Below are 18667 nucleotides of genomic sequence, written 5' to 3' on the forward strand. Positions count from 1 at the left end.
TGTCGTTGTGTTTTTCTGTTACCTCTCTCAATGAGAGAGTCATCGCAAAAACTTGTTGCATGCTTATTGGATACGCTGCATGTTAGGCATAAGATGCACACGAGCATGGCAATCAACTACACGTCATAGTCGTTCAAGGAAAGTTCCGCAGCCCAGCATGCTCTTCTTCTCTCTCGTTCTCTCTCTTTAAGGGAATAATGAAAATCTTCTAAGAAGATTTTGACACGTGTTTTGCTCGTGAGTCAGCCTGCGCCAAGGTGCTCTAACTCTCAGCTAGCACGTGGCTAAGATGCTACTCAAATTGGTCTTCATAGGTTTGTCCATTGAACACTAATTTGCACAAGGGCTATGACCCACACAGGCTAAGCACCATTGTCAGGCCAAGGGTAAGACCCAAGTATTGGCATTCTTTGGGTGATTGTTTTCAAGAGTGAACAGATCTACCCAGGGAAGTATACATCGACGTTAATGGACAAGAAAGGGTCTTGTCATTCAGGATGTTTACAGTGTCATTTCTGCACTACATGTTTTCAGTGCGACACTCAAGTTGAGTTTTTGATAAATCTTCAACTCACAGCAGCTGATCTCTACAAGGAAGTATAGATGCAGCAATCAGTTGAGATAGCATGGCTATCCACAAGAGCTAGGCAGTTCACTTGTGTGGATTTCTTGCTCTCTCTATAACACTACGGAGTGTCTATGGACATATTGTTTGGGGTACGACCCGGAGGGTGACTGCTAAATCACCCCATAGGCATTGAGGATCACAGTTTGATCTCTCCCAGTTAAACTTTCAAGGAAAGAATTCCGCAATCTACCACACGGTAGCAGACGAATTCAACTTCTCGAGTTGATTCCAATCATTATGTACACGGTTAACTATGTTGGTTACCGTTGCCTGCTAGTTGAGCAGTTTCTACAGAGGGTCTTACCAAGGGGTTTGACTACGTAGATGTTAACCAAAGGGGTTGGATTGCGCAGGAAACACCCACGATTTCCACTGCAAGTCGTATAAATACGCTTGAATGTTTCAAAGCCATGCCAAGGGCATGTTGGAACAGAGTATTTTGGACCATAGCGTCCACTATACCTTATGCAATTACGAACCTAGTTGTAGGGTTTGATTTGGCACATGTTGTCACATGGGATACAACATGGTCTAGGAACTCAAAGAGTTCAGTTTAGCCAGTGTGGAGCATGATAATGAGGGTCCCTCTCACTCTTGTCGCGAAGTGTTTGCAGTTACCTCCACACACAAGTACCAGCTCGTACTTGATGGATGTCGCTTTTCTTGATATCCTTGTTTGAGACATATTCCACATGTGGAGAATATGAGTCTCTTGGACTGACACTGGCGCCAACTTTTACCAATGTGTCGTGACAAAGTCCCTAGGTGCTGGTCGCATCTGTTGGAATTAGGGTTGCAGAGAAACACACACAGCTTGGAGAAGACGAAGGAAGCTCAAGGCACACAATAGAGAGTGTATTACTTAGTGTGCAATGGAAAGATAGATAGCCCTAGAGTGATGGGCGTATATATAATGCACGGGGGAAAAACCTCCTAAAGAGGGAAAAAATGCCCCGGCAGTCCTAGTGTGTTCACACACATCACTACCACATGTATATGGTAACAAATCCCCCCTGGAGTGATGTAGTGAACGAGAGCTAGCACATGAGTAAAGGGAAGTGCCATGCCCTAAGGACATGATCAGTCCACAAAGGGGAGTAAGCCCAAAGCTTTGCAAAAAGCTTCAAGCTTCTCACAAGACAATGCCTTTGTGAAAAGATCTGCAAGGTTGTCCTGTGTTGGCACATAAGCCAAGCTGATCTCTCCTACTGAGAGCATCTCCCTCACATAGTGGTGATGCACCTCAATGTGCTTTGTGAGAGCATGAAAAACTGGGTTCCTCGCAACTGCCAATGCGCTCTGACTGTCAGTGTAGATAGTGTTGGTAGTGTCCTATCCAACACCCAAATCAGCCATAAGGTGTCTAAGCCATACACACTCAACCGTAGCTGTGAAGACTGCCCTGTACTCAGCCTCACAACTCGAAGTGGCCACAGTAGGTTGCTTCTTGCTCAACCATGATATACATGAACTTCCAAGCATGAAACAAAAACCTGATGTGGACACTCGCGTGTCAAAACAACCAGCCCAATCTGAGTCCGAAAAAGCATGTAAGTCTGGCGGCAATGATCCCCCCTTGGGATAAAACAAGCCAAGATGTAAAGTGCCACTAAGGTAGCGGAAAATCCTCTTGACAGCCTGCCAATGCTTAGACCCTGGGCTATGCATAAATCTGCTGACCTGTGAGACTGCAAAGTGAATATCCGGCCTCGTGTTGCATACATAAATGAGGCAGCCAACAGCAGTTTGGTAAAGAGTGACATCAGCAGGATCACCAGCATCATGTAGACTCAACTTCAAACCTGTTTCCATGGAGTGGCGATAGGTTTGCAATCCTCAAGTCCAAACATACATAGCAATGTCTCTATGTAACTTTTCTGACACAAGGCAATACCACCATCACACTGCTTAAACTGTATACCCAAGTAATGATGCAACAGCCTAAAATCTTTCATCTTGAAAGTAGCATTCAAATCAGCCTTAAATTCAGCAATATGTCTCTCATTTGGTCCAGTGATCAGCAAATCATCGACATAAAGAACCACAATGAGAAGTACATCACCCTCACGGTTTACATACAATGTGCTTTCTGTTGGACTGTTACGAAAGCCCTGTTTGACCAAATGAGTGTCAGCTTTCTCATACCAAGCACGAGGAGATTGCTTCAACCCATACAAAGCCTTGTTACATTTGCACACTTTGTCCTCTTGTCCTTTTATGACAAAACCGCGAGGCTGCGTTACATAAACTTCCTCAAATATGTCACCATTCAAGAAAGCAGTAACAATGTCTGATTGATGTACATCCCAACCAAAATGACCTGCCAATGCACATAGAAAACGCACAGTAGTCATATGACAAGTGGGAGCAAAAGTCTCTTCATAATCTATGCCTTTTTGCTGTGCATAACCCTTTGTGACAAGTCGAGCCTTATGGCAATCGATCTCACCATTCGGCTTGCGTTTCAACTTGTAAACCCACTTCGTACCAATGGCCTTTTTGCCAGGAGGCAAATCACATAAAGTCCATGTGTCATTTTCTATAAGTGCATCATATTCTGATTGCATGGCAGCCATCCAATTTTCTGAATTATGTGCTTCATCATAAGACAGAGGCTCCTCAACATCATGTAAACTAGACACAGCCAAAGCATAACAATCTGATGCATAAGATGCATGGCGAGAGCCTGAACGAGTACGACTAGACAAAGGTGCATCCAATTTACTGTCACGCAAAGTGTGCACCAGCCATTTTGGCATACCTCTAGCCTTGCTCATTTTCAGCCCTTTCCTCATCAAGTACATCATGTACATCTGCATCAGTAATAGGCTGATCTAAAACATTTTCAGAAACCCCCATAGGCTGTACATTTGCCTCATTGGAACTTACATTCGTATTTCCACCACTGAAAAGAGGCAACAAAGTGTCATAAATGTCCTGTGAGCTTACATTACTGTCTCTAGTACATGACAGTAAGGGCTGAACAGAATCTTCCACAAACACTACATCCCGAGAAACCAGAATACGTTTTGCTTGCGGATGATACAACCTGTAACCTTTGCTTTCAGCACTATAACCAACAAAAATACATTTGACAGCCTTATCATCCAATTTTCTACACTGCACTTGTGGCACCAAAGCATATGCCAAACAGCCAAAAACACGCATGTGCTCAATAGAAGGCTTTCTATCATGCCATGCTTCATATGGAGTAATAGACTGCAAAGCTTTCGTAGGACACCTGTTAAGTACATAAGTGGCACACATGATGGCCTCAAGCCAAAAAGAATGCGGTAAAGCTTGACTTTTGACCATACATCGTGCCATTTCCGTCAATGACCTATTTTTCCTCTCAGCAACACCATTTTGCTGAGGCGTATAAGGCATTGTACATTGGTGTTTTATCCCACGACTAGCCAGAAGTGCATTAAATTCATGAGACATATACTCCCCCCCTCGATCGGAACGGAGGGTGCCCATAGTACATTTTGAGACATTTTCAGCCATAGCCAGAAATTGTTTGAAGCACATAAAAACTTCGGACTTCGCTTTAAGCGGAAATACCCATGCATGCCTGGAGTAATCATCAATGAAAGTCACGAAGCACAGGCAATTGCCCAAGGACGGAGTTTGCATGGGCCCACAAACATCACTATGCACAAGCTGCAACCTGCATGTGGCCCGAACTGAACCATCCTTTGGAAATTTAGAATGCTACATCTTACCCAAAATACAGCCTTCACAAACATGTTTGACAGGTGCTTCAAGAGGTGGCAAAGAAGCAACCATATCAGATTTCTGCAAACGCAGCAAACTGGCAAAATTCAGATGACCAAAACGTGCATGCCAAAGTTTTGCATCTGAAATAGCCCTTGAATCTACAACAGCATTTGCAAAATTTTGTCCACACTTGTCATACAAAGTGAGCTTATACAGCCCACGGCACAAAAGCCCAGATGCAACAATTTCATCACCAAAACTGAGATCATGAACTGTATATCTGTCATCCACAAATTTGACTACAAGTCCAAGTCTAGCAAGTGCGGATACAGACAAGAGATTCTTCTTGATCCCAGGTACATAAAGTGCATCAACAAGTGTGAAGGAACTGCCATTAGCTGCAGTGAGCACAATCTTTTCAACTCCCTGAACTGGATAAGAGGTGTTGTTGGCACAAGTGACTGAATTCCCATGAGGGACAGACTCGAGAGAGGTAAACAATTCATGATGTGAGGTAATGTGCTTTGTAGCACCACTGTCGAAATACCACACATGTGAATCTGCAGCAACTGACAAGCATGCATCATGGACAGCAAGATTGTAAGTGCACTCTGCGCTAAAAGCCCATTCTGCATCAACATCAGCAACACAATCTCCTTTCACAGAAGACTCAACAATGGCTGCATTTGTAATGGAACCAGCATTTGCAGTGGAACCACCCTCTTTCTTCTTAGCCTCTTTGGCCTTCAACTTAGGACACGACTTGATCAAGTGATCATTGGCTTTACAATAATGGCAACGCATCTTCTTTTTGCCCTTATCACCAGAATTTCCAGACGAATTGTTGCCAGCAGAAGCATTAGGAACATTATTTTTGCCACTCGCAGCAGAACCATAAGAAGTGGCTGCATTGCTGTTACCACCCTTTCTTTGAGAAGCAATAAAAGCCTGTTCAACTGCACGCTGTCTAGTCCTGTTTTTTCTGGACAGTGACTCTTGCAACAGCAATGTGCATAATGCATCAAACTTGACAACTTCTGGATTTCCTTGGGTCATCAGTCTCCAAGTACTAGCAAAAGTCTGGTAGGAATCTGGTAAGGCATCAAGAACAGTCTGCACAAGGGAACTGTCTGAAATGACTTCACCTGCAGAAATAAGCTGCTCATTGATATCCTTGACACTAGCAATGAAAGTGTCCATATCATCATCCTCATGCATAATCTTCGACTCCAGCTCTTTATGCTGCAAAGCAATTTTAGCCTCATTGCGGCTTGCATAAAGACCTGCTAGAATATCCCAAGCCTGTTTTGCAGATTTTGCAGAACGGATGTGAGGAACAATGGTGCGCTTCACAGACAACGCAATCAATGCATGAGCCTGCGCATCCTTAACATCCCAACGAGCTTGTTCTGCCGTAGGCAAAACAACTCTAACAACTGCAATCCTTGCAGCAAGACCTGCGACATCCTCAACATCGCCTACATCCTCAGAACCAGGACGTACATCAATGCCCTGCACAATGTTCCAGACACCCTTTGACACAAGAACATGTTGCATCATATAAGCCCACATAGGGTAGTTGTCCCCATCCAACCTGTCCTCAGCAGCAAACATCTTGAACACATCTATGTTGTTGTTGTCAGTCATGGTAAATGTTGCACCTGATGTGAAAACTGCCCGAAAATAGGAGAAACGGAGCGGGAACAACCTGTGCTATATAGCACAAACCGTAGAAGACTGTAAGGCACCTGTTATGCAGAAAACGGCACTGACAGAAATTCTGCACAAAATGACGAAATAGCCTGTGCAGTACTGCCTGTAGTGGAAACGGAGGCCGAAATGAGCCCAAATCAAAATTCTGAGCAGACCAAGCTCTATGAGCTTACCCAAAAATTTTGTCGACCTGCGAACGCTCGCCAAAGCTCACTGAAATCGGAGAAGATGAGCAGGCGTGTGCTGGAGCAGCTGGCGACTAAGCCCGGGAGGACATGACCTGCTCTGATACCAATTGTTGGAATTAGGGTTGCAGAGAAACACACACAACTTGGAGAAGACGAAGGAAGCTCAAGGCACACAATAGAGAGTGTATTACTTAGTGTGCAATGGAAAGATAGATAGCCCTAGAGTGATGGGCGTATATATAATGCACGGGGAAAAAACCTCCTAAAGAGGGAAAAAATGCCCCGACGGTCCTAGTGTGTTCACACACATCACTACCACATGTATATGGTAACAGCATCCATTGGTTCGACCATTTTAAGCACACAGTATCAGAAGCAATTTCAGTGGCCAGAAATTGTCGGGTACTAAGTACAAACTTGTTATGATTCCAAGTGCTGTGAAACCACCTTAACGGAGGGTCTTTTCTACATATAGCTACATATGCTATGTACATGAGAATGTCTCATGGTTGGTACCTAGGTGTGATCGGCTTGTCACATTCTATTATGGTTTGTTGCAAAACTTTCACGTACGTACCGTGGAAAGTCTTGTCATGGAATTGCGGTTCCGATATGTTTGTGTTAAATGCATGTACACTAGGTGTTATGGGCCCTATTGTTTACCACAAATTTATTCGGAGCGGCATGCAAATTCATGGACATTATTGTTTCTGCAATTTTTTGCACTGCCAGTGCAATCTCTCTTGCAGATTTAGTTTACACCCTACCATACAAGGTGATGGCTGAGTATGGGTGTTCGTGATTGGCTGCTTGAAACTCCAATCTGCTTTCAACCTAGTTGATTGTCTCCATTCCATATCGAGTATATGGCTGGATACTCAATGATTGAGTCATAGTTTGTCGTCAGTCGTGGGTGACTGTCTGTAAGTGGTTGGGGGAAAGCATCTCACTCTTACTGTTGCTATTCATCCCGCGTAGATGGGCAGCTTACAAGCATTCTATTTGGTACTAAAGGATATGCAAAGTGCATACGTTAGTAAAGCACGCTAAAGGATATGCTAAGTGCATACGTTAGCAAGAAGTGAAACAACTAGATCGGTTACCTTTCTGGTTTGGAGTTTGCTTCCTATGATGAAAGGCATGTTACGGCTAGTTCTAGTCTCTGCCTGTTATTCTCAAGTTATCAACCTTAATCATCAGTTTGGATGAGGTTGACTATTGGCAAGAAACCACCACAAGTCAAGGACTTGGTTGCTGCTGATGAATATGTCAGTATAGTACTTTCATGGAAAGATGAGCCGAGGTTATATTTCACATTCCAATACCTTCAGAAAGTCTGAAACCTGGGTTTGCATTTAAACACCTCTTAGTTGTGATAACTCGTTTAGCATTCTCAAGTGAGTTCTAAATGGAGCCTTCACACTCTTTTGATTATGAGTCGGTTAACCAAGACGGTTGCACAGGGACAACAATGTAGAAAATCAAGATGTTACTCTTGATTTCATTGAACCTCCCAATGAACCGGGTTCCGATTCAACGAACCGTTGGATCCATGAGGGATGCCACGGTGGAAAACATTAGTGTTCTTATGAAGATACCACCACTTGTGTTTTTGAGGACGAAAACGCTTCTCCAAGGGGGGAGTAATATCATGCCAAGGGTAGGACTAGACGGGCACATCCCGGGCAATGTGCCGGACACACATGCAGTAAAGGGGTCTATATATGGAAGAGGACCAGGGGCCAATATATAGGATGGTTGGGAGGTTATTCACATGTCTGTCTACCCGTTGTCCTCATAGCATTCAATTGGCCCCCCCTCCCCCCTGGACTTTGACGACTGAGAATGGTCACCATGCGGTCACAATATTATAGGGAATGGTCATTGCATGACCATTCCAATTTCCCTACACCAAGAAATCCAAAGCTATTTATGGTTTCCTACTCTAGAAGGCCTACACGTGTTTAGACTTACCATGTTAAAGAAGGCCAAGAGTACCTTCTAGAAACACAACTTTCTTTTTGCATACATAAAGATGTTAGGAGACTCTCAAACACACATAGAAATTGTAGACCATTGGATTAAGGTGGTTATGTGCAACAATTGACGATTGGATTGAGATTCTTGACTAAGGCTACATGGCAAAGTGAATGTTTTTTCCTATTTGGCATGCATAAGGGCTTAGTAGTCTCCTGGAACTCTGGGGGGAAATTGTGGACCATTGGATCAAGCTTGTTGTGAGCAAAGTGGACCAATGGATTAAGTTCGTTGATAGGGCCACATGGCAAATGTTCTATCCTACTTTATTTGGAGTGTTACTTGGGGGCCACACACACACACACCCATAATCTTTTGTAGGCATCTACAACTCTTCACCTAGTTTGATGGGAGTGTTTAAGAGAGGCATTAATTAGGGGTTAACACACATTATGTCATTGCAACAATGGAGCTATGACAAATGTAAGGTTTCGAGTTTTCAAAACCTTCAAAACTGTACTAAGCTTGAAAAAATTAATGGAAAATACTAGTGCAGGACTCCAAACACTATTAATTTTGGTATTTTTGGAATTATAAGCAAAGCTTCACTATGTCTAGAAATTTTCAGAATCTGATTCCGATAAAAACGGGAACAGTTACGGGACCTGGAACATTACCATAGAAATTTAACTAATAACAAAAATTGGATGGTTTCATTTTAATCATTAGCAAAGACTTCTTTACACTAAGGTTCCAGAGTTAAATAGGAAATTCCAAATTTCATCATGGAAAATCTGCAAAAATCAAACAGGCAAATTCTGGAAGGTATGGGGTGAGTGTGGAAGCTGTGGAAACTTGCCAGGGGCAGTGATGGCAAAAAAATGCGCCATTTTCAAGCTGGGGGGCTGCTTGGACTAGGGGAAAGCTGCCAAAAGCTGCCAGATGCCCAGAAAAAGCTATAAATAGGACCATTCTCTTCATATTTTGTTAGACTCGGAGCCTTGAGAATTTCTCTCTCATCTAGGGAGAAACACTACGCAGAAATCATTAGAGTTAAATCTCTAATTCATTAACCTCAACGGTAATTAACCTAATCTTTCTTAATTAGTAAGGTTAAATTAAGATAAATGGTTAATTAATCAAAGATTAGGCCTATATATGCTTCTTAAACCTCTTTAAATAAATTAATCTCTGCTGACTATTATAATTAAGCTTAGTAATAGTAAGCTAATTAATTATCCTATTATATTAGGGCTGAAATTTAGCCAAATTAACCATGAATTAATGGTAAAAATATTAATTAGGATTAGATTAGTTGAAGTAATTATCAGAGATACATTACACAGATATTAATCTAGGAAAATTATCCTATAATTTTCTAAGAAGTTTTCCTAATTAATTAGGAATAATTACTCTATTTTTTGAGCAATTTTAATAGGGGAAATTAGTAAATGGATGTCAAATGCTTTCATACAATTATCAGTAGTTAATTAGGTTTTCAAAAACCCATAATAATTAGGAAAATCTCAGAAAGTTAATTTAGCTAATTACTTTAGCTAAAATATCCTGTTTTTTAAGCAATTTACATAGGGGAAATTAGTAAATATAATTCAAATGCTTTCATATAATTATCAGTGGTTAATTAGGTGTTCAAAAACTTGTGATAATTAGAAAAATTTTATAAAAATAATTTAGCTAATTACTTTAGCTAAAATACCCTAATTTTTAAGCAATTTAAAAAGGGAAAATTAGTAATTGTAATTCAAATGCTTTCATAAAAATATCAGTTGTTAATTACATAATCACAAACCCATGATAATTATGAGAAGTTCAGAAAGTAAATTTAGCTAATTACTTTAGTTAAAATACCCTGTTTTTTAAGCAATTTAAATAGAGGAAATTAGTAATTATAATTCAAATGCCTTAATATAATTATTAATGGTTAATTAGGTATTCAAAAACCCGTGATAATTATGAGGAGTTTAGAAAATTAATTTAGCTAATTACTTTAGCTAAAATACCATGTTTTTTAAGCAATTTAAATAGGAGAAATTAGTAATTGGAATTAAAATGCTTTCATATAATTATCAATGGTTAATTAGGTGTTCACAAACCCGTGATAATTAGGAAAATTTCATAAAGTTAATTTAGCTAATTACTTTAGCTAAAATATCCTATTTTTAAAGAAAATAAATCGGAGAAATTAGTAATTGTAATTCAAATGATTTGATATAATTATTAGTGGTTAATTAGGTGTTCACAAACTCGTGATAATTATGAGAAGTTCAGAAAGTTAATTTAGCTAATTACTTTAGCTAAAATACCCAGTTTTTTAAGCAATTTAAATAGGGGAAATTAGTAAATGGATTTAAATTGAATTGAGATGTTTATTAGAGGTTCATTAGACCTCAGAAAACCTGGGAAAATTATGCTACCATTAGAAAATTAGTTTAACTATATAATCCAATAAAATTACTCTAATTTTTGGAGAAAATAAAAAGAGAAATATAGTAAAGTAAATAGAAAACCTTTGATATCAATACCAAAGAAGGAATATACCTTGGAAAATCTATGATAATTATCCTAACCTTAGATAATTAGTTTAAGGTAAGTATTTTGGTCAAAAGTAACCGATTTTTGTATATAATGGATAAGAAAAAAATTAAGACATAAAATTATCTAATTACCAAAGAATTAACCGAAGTCCAAAATCCTTATGGAAGGATGGGGAAAAAAGTATCTATAGCATAATTAAGTTATGGGATGAGTAACCTGTCAGAACAACTAATTAAGATCCCTAACTAGTCCAAAAATCCTTATTTTTGGGTAAACAAGGAAAATAAATGTTATTCAAGTAATCCTCTAATGGATTAATTCCTTTTTATAAGGTTGCCGAAATGGCTCCCAAGAGAACCCGGGGGAATCCTTTGACTGAAGTTGAAGATGATAGTAACAAACGCAACAAAGCAAGTAATGACCATGAAGCAGGGCCTAGCCATAGGCCAACAGAGGAGAGTCTACGGGCACCTGCCCCGCAACAGATGGACGACCAGTCCCAGGTGGAATTCAATTATGCCATTAATAGTCTTTAAAGTTCATTTTAAGTTAAGCATTGCATACGAAAGGTTAGGAAGGAAGACACTGGTTGTAAAAGGAAGGTAACTTCCACGAAACCCACGATCAATGATTGTAATTAGGAAATGAATGATTGGGTTATTACTGGTTGAAATAGGAAGGAAATGTTTGACCATCCTTAAAACAGGTTGTCTCAAGACACCTCTGATTCTTTGGAAATATTTTTACTCCAGGTAATGAGTAATGATGGAGATACCATCATGGAGGAGTCGGTTACCTCGGCACGTGTGGAGTCTTTACCCCGTGCTTGTTTATGTTTATGGATAGTACTTTAAGTTTATCATAGAGGAACCGCCCGGTTGTATGGGCAACTGGTTTTGGCGTATGGGCGCCCGGACTTTGGGTGAAGACTTTTCCACCCCGGTTATATAAATAAGGAATGGGTGCCGTTTTTCACCCTTGTATAGGTGGTCTTGAGACAAGTTAGTATTGGTCGGTGATACCTTGAAATGACAGTACCTTGTTTTAAGTTTAAAGATGTATGTTTTCTGAAAGAATGTCTTCAATGTTGTTTTCAAAGGTTGTCTTAAGGAAATGCAGTTTGAAAAGTTAAAAAAGGAACCATTATTTTAATTGTGGAAAGAATGTGATAGTAATTAAATAACAATAGAATCATGTGTGAGTGCAGGGTGGTAAGTGGGGATTGACTAAGGTTGTCAATCATGGACGGGTGGACGTGATTAGTCAGGTAACTATCCATTCCCGCACACTAAAACGTTTAGAAACTTCTTCACTTGGACGAGGAATCCACCAGCGGCTGTGCTCTCACATATGTTAGAGGGAAAAAAGCGTTGGCTAAGGAAACCTTAATCTAAAGGATGAATATTCAGGGCCGGAATTTTTTTTTCATTCAGGGTCCCGTTTCCACTGCGAGCTAGGACTAGGTCTCTTCTAGGGCTATAAACCTAAACCATTGCCAATGGTAAGGGTGAATTCCTTGGAATTTTTCTTGTTTAAAGACTTTGACTTTAGTAGGCCTAGAGACCTGTCAATGGTACCATCCCGCTTTGGTGTCGACGGGTTTGGAGACCTTACAAGTGGTATCAGAGCATGGTTTAATAAGGTCCTGACCTTAGAAGGGTAAAAGTTGGGAAATAGGCATAAATTGTATTGCATTCTTAATTATAGTATATTGTGAAATGAGAATTTCCCTATCAATACAGGAAAATATCCGCCAAGCTTACCAAAAGTTTGTGATTTTCAACATCATGTTCGAGGCTGCTTGTAGCTCCAACAACTTTGTACTTCACAAGAGCATCATGCAATTGTTAGATTTAATGTTTTCCCCTCCTCCTACATGGGGAATCAGCTGGTCACAGTTTGGCGGAATTTTCCTGATTGATGCGGGACAGTTAGAAGGGTTGACACTCAATCTAAAAAGACTCAAGTGGGCAGAAACACTTCGGACCATCGAAGTTTTCTTCTTTAGTGGGACTGAAGATCCAGATCAGACCATTGTTGTAGATGGGATAGAAGTGTTACAGAATCAGTGGGTCTATGATCAGGTAGCCATAGTAATATACCCAAGTAGGATCAGGCCCATGAGGGTAGGCACAAGGTTTAAGGGACCAAAAGACGTCATCTTTTTTTATCCCCTGTCAGACACACCAGTGGTAAAGAGGTTGTTGATTTAGGGAATCACACATTGTATATAGTATGAGCCTATTTTGTACATAGTATGAGTCGGTGTTGTATCAACCTTTGTATATACCATGGTTTTATGACATGCTTGTGTAGTTAAATTGAAATGTTGGTAATGATTGTCAGATTCTGTTTTTAGTGTGTTAAAAAGTATATAAATTAGAGACTGCATGACAAAACAAAAGAAGTATAAACACTAAAACATCTTCATTAATTACAAACTCAAGGAATTGCCAAAAGTCTCTATACTCCCACCCAGGAAAAGAAACTACTGTTAAAACAAGTTCAACTCCCAACTTTCAAGGGAGAAGGAACCAATTTAGAACGTGATGCCGAAGCATGGCTCGACGCCATGGATGATTATTTCTTGGCAGCAGGAACTGCTTCAGAAGATCAAGCAATGTTAGGAATGTTCCGGCTCACCGGAGATGCCAAACTCTGGTGGAAACAATACTGTAGAGATAATCCTTCCATTAGTCCCTCTTGGGAAAGAATGAAGCAGGCAGTGAAAGAAAGATATCTTCCTCCAGCTCACCAAGCTATCAAGATGAACGAGTTCTTCGCCCTCAAACAGTTAGGGCTTACTTTGGAAGAGTATTACACCAAATATGTGTCTTTACGACGATACGCACCACCAATGACTATGGAACAACAGATTTCTCGTTTTTGTCAGGGTTTAAATAAACCCTTGAGCAACCGGCTGGAAGCTATGAGACCCACCTCTATTCAAGATGCTCTTCTAAGAGCTAAACCACTTGCAGCGGAAGGGAACCCTCCTGCCCGGAACTATTACAACTACAATAACTCTAGAGGAAGAGCAAGGGGGAATTATAATCAAGGAGGTCAACGAAGGACAGTGTCAGTTGCAGCCACCATAGAGCATACTTTTCCGAACATAAGATGCTATGGGTGCAATAGAATGGGACACTACAGGAGTCAATGTCCTGAGGGGAAAAATCCTCAAACTGCTACCGAAACCCCTTCTCAGACCTAAATAGGACAAGGGAATAATCAAAGAGGTAGAGGCAATAGAGGACGAAGCAGAGGAAGAGGTAGAGGAGCCAGAACTTATGCTGCAATAGGAGAGCCTACCTTGCAGGATGAGGAAAATGAAAGAGCTACTCTTTTTGCCGCCATTGATAATCCTGGAGCTCGACAACAGTACGCTGTCATCCAAACTAGTGCAAACAGAGAAGGTGAACAATTTGAACTACTTATAGATTGTGGCAGCACACACTCTTTTCTCTCCCCTAAATGTTTAAGAAAACTTAAATTGAACCAATATCCTACCAAGAAATTAGTAGTAGAATTAGCAAATGGGAAAGAGGTTCTATCTCAATTTACAACTGGGAAAGTTGAGTTTGAACTAGGGGGAACCCTGACTTCATCTTATTTTCGAACTCTTCCAGTAGGAATCTATGATGGTATCCTAGGAATGGATTGGCTAATAAAAAATCAAGCCCAAATTCACTGTGCTCAAGGGAACTTAACCTTTAAAAATCACTTAGGTGAAGAAACATTAGTACCAGGATTAAATGGGAAACCTAAGGCTCATTTAGTCAAGGCTAGCCGACTTCTGAAGGGGTTACGTAAAGGGCAACAGATCTTTGTAGTAAAACTTAACAAGGCAGATGATTCAAGGGATAACCCAACTCCAGAATGGCTTAAAAAAAATTCGGATATATTTCCGAAAGATCTTTTGAATTTACCTCCTCCCAGAGATATAGACCACGAAATTGAAACCTTTCCAGGTAGTGAACCAATTTCAAGAAGACCCTACAAAATGTCCCTCCCTGAAGCTATTGAATTAAAGGAACAGATTCGTCAGCTTATTGAGCAGGGATTCATAAGACCTAGCATTTCACCTTGGGGAGCACCTCTTCTATTACAAAAGAAGAAGGACGGATCCTTACGTCTCTGCATTGATTATAGGGGGCTTAACCAGGTATCAGTAAAGAATAAGTACCCCATTCCTCGCATCAATGAATTTCTTGACAGGTTACATAGAGCCAAGGTATTCACAAAAATTGATCTCAGATCAAGTTACCACCAAATCCGGATTAAGGAGGCAGATATCTACAAAACTGCTTTCAACACCCGGTATGGGCATTATGAATTCATAGTGATGCCCTTTGGCCTTACAAATGCTCCAGCCACTTTTAATCGTCTCATGCAAGATATATTCAGAGAATATCTGGATGATTTTGTGTTGGTGTTTTTCGATGATATCCTGGTATATTCCAAGGATGAAAAAGATCATGAAGACCATGTATGTAAAGTACTCCATCTTCTACGCCAACATCAGTTATACGCCAAGATGAGTAAATGTGTGTTCTCCACACCAGAAGTTAGTTATCTTGGTTTTATAATCAACCCTGAAGGAATTTCAGTAGACCCCGCCAAGGTTAAAGATATAATAGACTGGCCACAACCCAAAACAGTCAGCGAGATTAGGGGATTTTTGGGCATTACAGGATGGTATAGAATCTTTGTCAAAGATTATGCAGTTATCGCCGCTCCCTTGACGCAGTTACTTAAAAAGCCAGCCAAACTTACCTGGGGGAAATTCTTCAAACTAAAACAAAATCTCACATCAACTCCCGTGCTCAAACTTTCGGATTTCACTCAAGAGTTTGAAGTAGTAACAGATGCCAGCGGTCTTGCTATAGGAGGAGTTTTAAACCAAGAAGGTAGACCAATCATCTTTACTTCGCGAAAATTAAGAATCCACGAGCTGAACTATCCAACTCATGATTTGGAACTTCTAGCTGTCATCCATGCTCTAAAACTCTGGAGGCATTACCTTCTAGGAGGAAAATTTCAATTGATCACCGATCATCAGAGTTTAGAATGGATTTTCTCACAAGCAACACTCAACATGAGGCAGAGAAGATGGATTGAACTATTACAGGAATATGACTTTGAGATAAAGTATAAACCGGGGAAAGAGAATGTGGTTGCTGACGCTCTTAGCCGTAAGGTTTTTCTTGGGGCTATTTCCACAGTTGACAATCCAATCCTCTACAAGATTAAAGAAGCTTCCCTGGAAGATAAGGATTATCAAAAACTTTTACAGGTTATCAATCAACAGGATCTAAAAGAAAAAGAAAAAGACAAAATCAAGGATTGTTCACTTGAAGAGGGGCTTCTCTATTATAAGTATCGGCTTTACATTCCTAAAAATCCAACATTAAAGGAGTTAATCCTTTATGAAGGACATAATGCTCCAGTTGCCGGCCATCCCGGCTATGCAAAGACCCTTAATGCCATAAGGAAAAGCTATTTCTGGCCAGGAATGAAAGGAGATATACTTCGCTACATCAGACAATGTCTTTCCTGTCAAAGGATTAAGGCTGGACGGGTAATGATGCTAGGAAAACTTCAACCTCTGGACATTCCTCAGATGAAGTGGGAACTCATTAGCATGGACTTTGTAACAAGACTTCCCACTGTTCAAGGGGGTTACGACTCCATTATGGTGGTAGTGGATATGTTGACTAAAGTCTCCCACTTGATGCCTGTAAAAACAACTTATACTGCATCAGACATAAGCCGTCTCTTTATCAAAGAGATCTTCAGATTACACGGGCTTCCTAAGAGAATAGTCAGTGACAGAGATGCAAAATTCACTTCAAAATTTTGGAAAGCTTTATTTGAATCCTTAGGAACGCAGCTATGTTTCAGTACATCCTATCACCCCCAGATAGACGGCCAGACAGAAAGAGTAAACCAAGTCATTGAAGACATCCTTAGATCCTATTGTGGTAGGGAACCCCAAAAATGGATCCAATTTCTTTCTTTGGTGAAATTCACCTATAACTCTTCCTTTCATCAAAGCATTGGGATGTCACCATTCAATGCTCTTTATGGGCATGAGTGTATATCACCCCTAAACTTTTCTGATCCTATTACAAGGGTAGAAGCTTCAAAGCAAATGTTGGAGGAAATGGAAGCCCAAACCAAAGCCATAAGGCAAGAAATTCAGGCAGCCAAGGATCGCCAGAAACAGTATGCTGATCAAAAATGGTCTGATCGAGTTTTCAAACAAGGAGATAAAGTATTCCTAAGGGTTCGGCCAAAAAGAAGCACTCTATCCTTGGGAAAATACAAAAAACTAAGCCCCAGATATTGTGGACCGTATGAAGTGATTAAAGTAATCAGTGATCAAGCTTATAAACTAAAATTACCTGAGCATCTCAAGGTCCATAATGTTTTCCATATCAGTCTTCTAAAACCTTACATCCCAAATCCAAATCATACTCTGGATGACGAACAAGTTGTAATGCAGAAGCAAGGAATTCTTGAACTTCAACCAGATTGTATTCTTGACACCAGGGAAAGGAGTCTAAGAAACAGAGTTATCAAAGAATATTTGGTCAAATGGAAGGACTACCCTACCGAGGATGCCACCTGGGAGGATGAAGTATCCCTTCACAAGGATTTTCCCAATTTCGGTTGAGATGAGGACATCTCAAATCCTTAAGTTGGGGTGATTGTAAGGTTTCCAGTTTCCGAAACCTTCAAAACTGTACTAAGCTTGAAAAACTTAATGGAAAATACCATTGCAGGACTCCAAACACTATTTATTTTGGTATTTTTGGAATTATAAGCAGAGCTTTACTATGTCTAGAAATTTTCAGAATCTGATTCCGATAAAAACGCGAACAGTTGCGAGACCTGGAAAATTACCATAGAAATTTAACTAATAACAAAAATTGGATGGTTTCATTTTAATCATTAGCAAAGACTTCTTTACACTAAGGTTCCAGAGTTAAATAGGAAATTCCAAATTTCATCATGGAAAATCTGCAAAAATCAAACAGGCAAATTCTGGAAGGTATGGGGTGAGTGTAGAAGCTGTGGAAACTTGCCAGGGGCAGTGATGGCAAAAAAATGCGCCATTTTCAAGCTGGGGGGCTACTTGGACTAGGGGAAAGCTGCCAAAAGCTACCAGATGCCCAGAAAAAGCTATAAATAGGACCATTCTCTTCATATTTTGTTAGACTCGGAGCCTTGAGAATTTCTCTCTCATCTAGGGAGAAACACTACGCAGAAATCATTAGAGTTAAATCTCTAATTGATTAACCCTAACGGTAATTAACCTAATCCTTCTTAATTAGTAAGATTAAATTAAGATAAATGGTTAATTAATCAAAGATTAGGCCTATATATGCTTCTTAAACCTCTTTAAATAAATTAATCTTTGCTGATTATTATAATTAAGCTTAGTAATAGTAAGCTAATTAATTATCCTATTATATTAGGGCTGAAATTTAGCCAAATTAACCATGAATTAATGGTAAAAATATTAATTAGGATTAGATTAGTTGAAATAATAATCAGAGATACATTACACAGATATTAATCTAGGAAAATTATCCTATAATTTTTTGAGAAGTTTTCCTAATTAATTAGGCATAATTACTCTATTTTTTGACAAATTTTAATAGGGGAAATTAGTAAATGGACGTCAAATGCTTTCATACAATTATCAATGGTTAATTAGGTGTTTAGAAACCCGTGATAATTAGGAAAATCTCAGAAAGTTAATTTAGCTAATTACTTTAGCTAAAATACCTTGTTTTTTAAGCAATTTAAATAGGGGAAATTAGTAATTGTAATTAAAATGATTTCATATAATTATCAGTGGTTAATTAGGTGTTCA

This window comes from Adiantum capillus-veneris, chromosome 29 (assembly GCF_014529385.1).
Source record: "Adiantum capillus-veneris isolate H3 chromosome 29, ASM1452938v2, whole genome shotgun sequence".
Taxonomy (NCBI): domain Eukaryota; kingdom Viridiplantae; phylum Streptophyta; class Polypodiopsida; order Polypodiales; family Pteridaceae; genus Adiantum; species Adiantum capillus-veneris.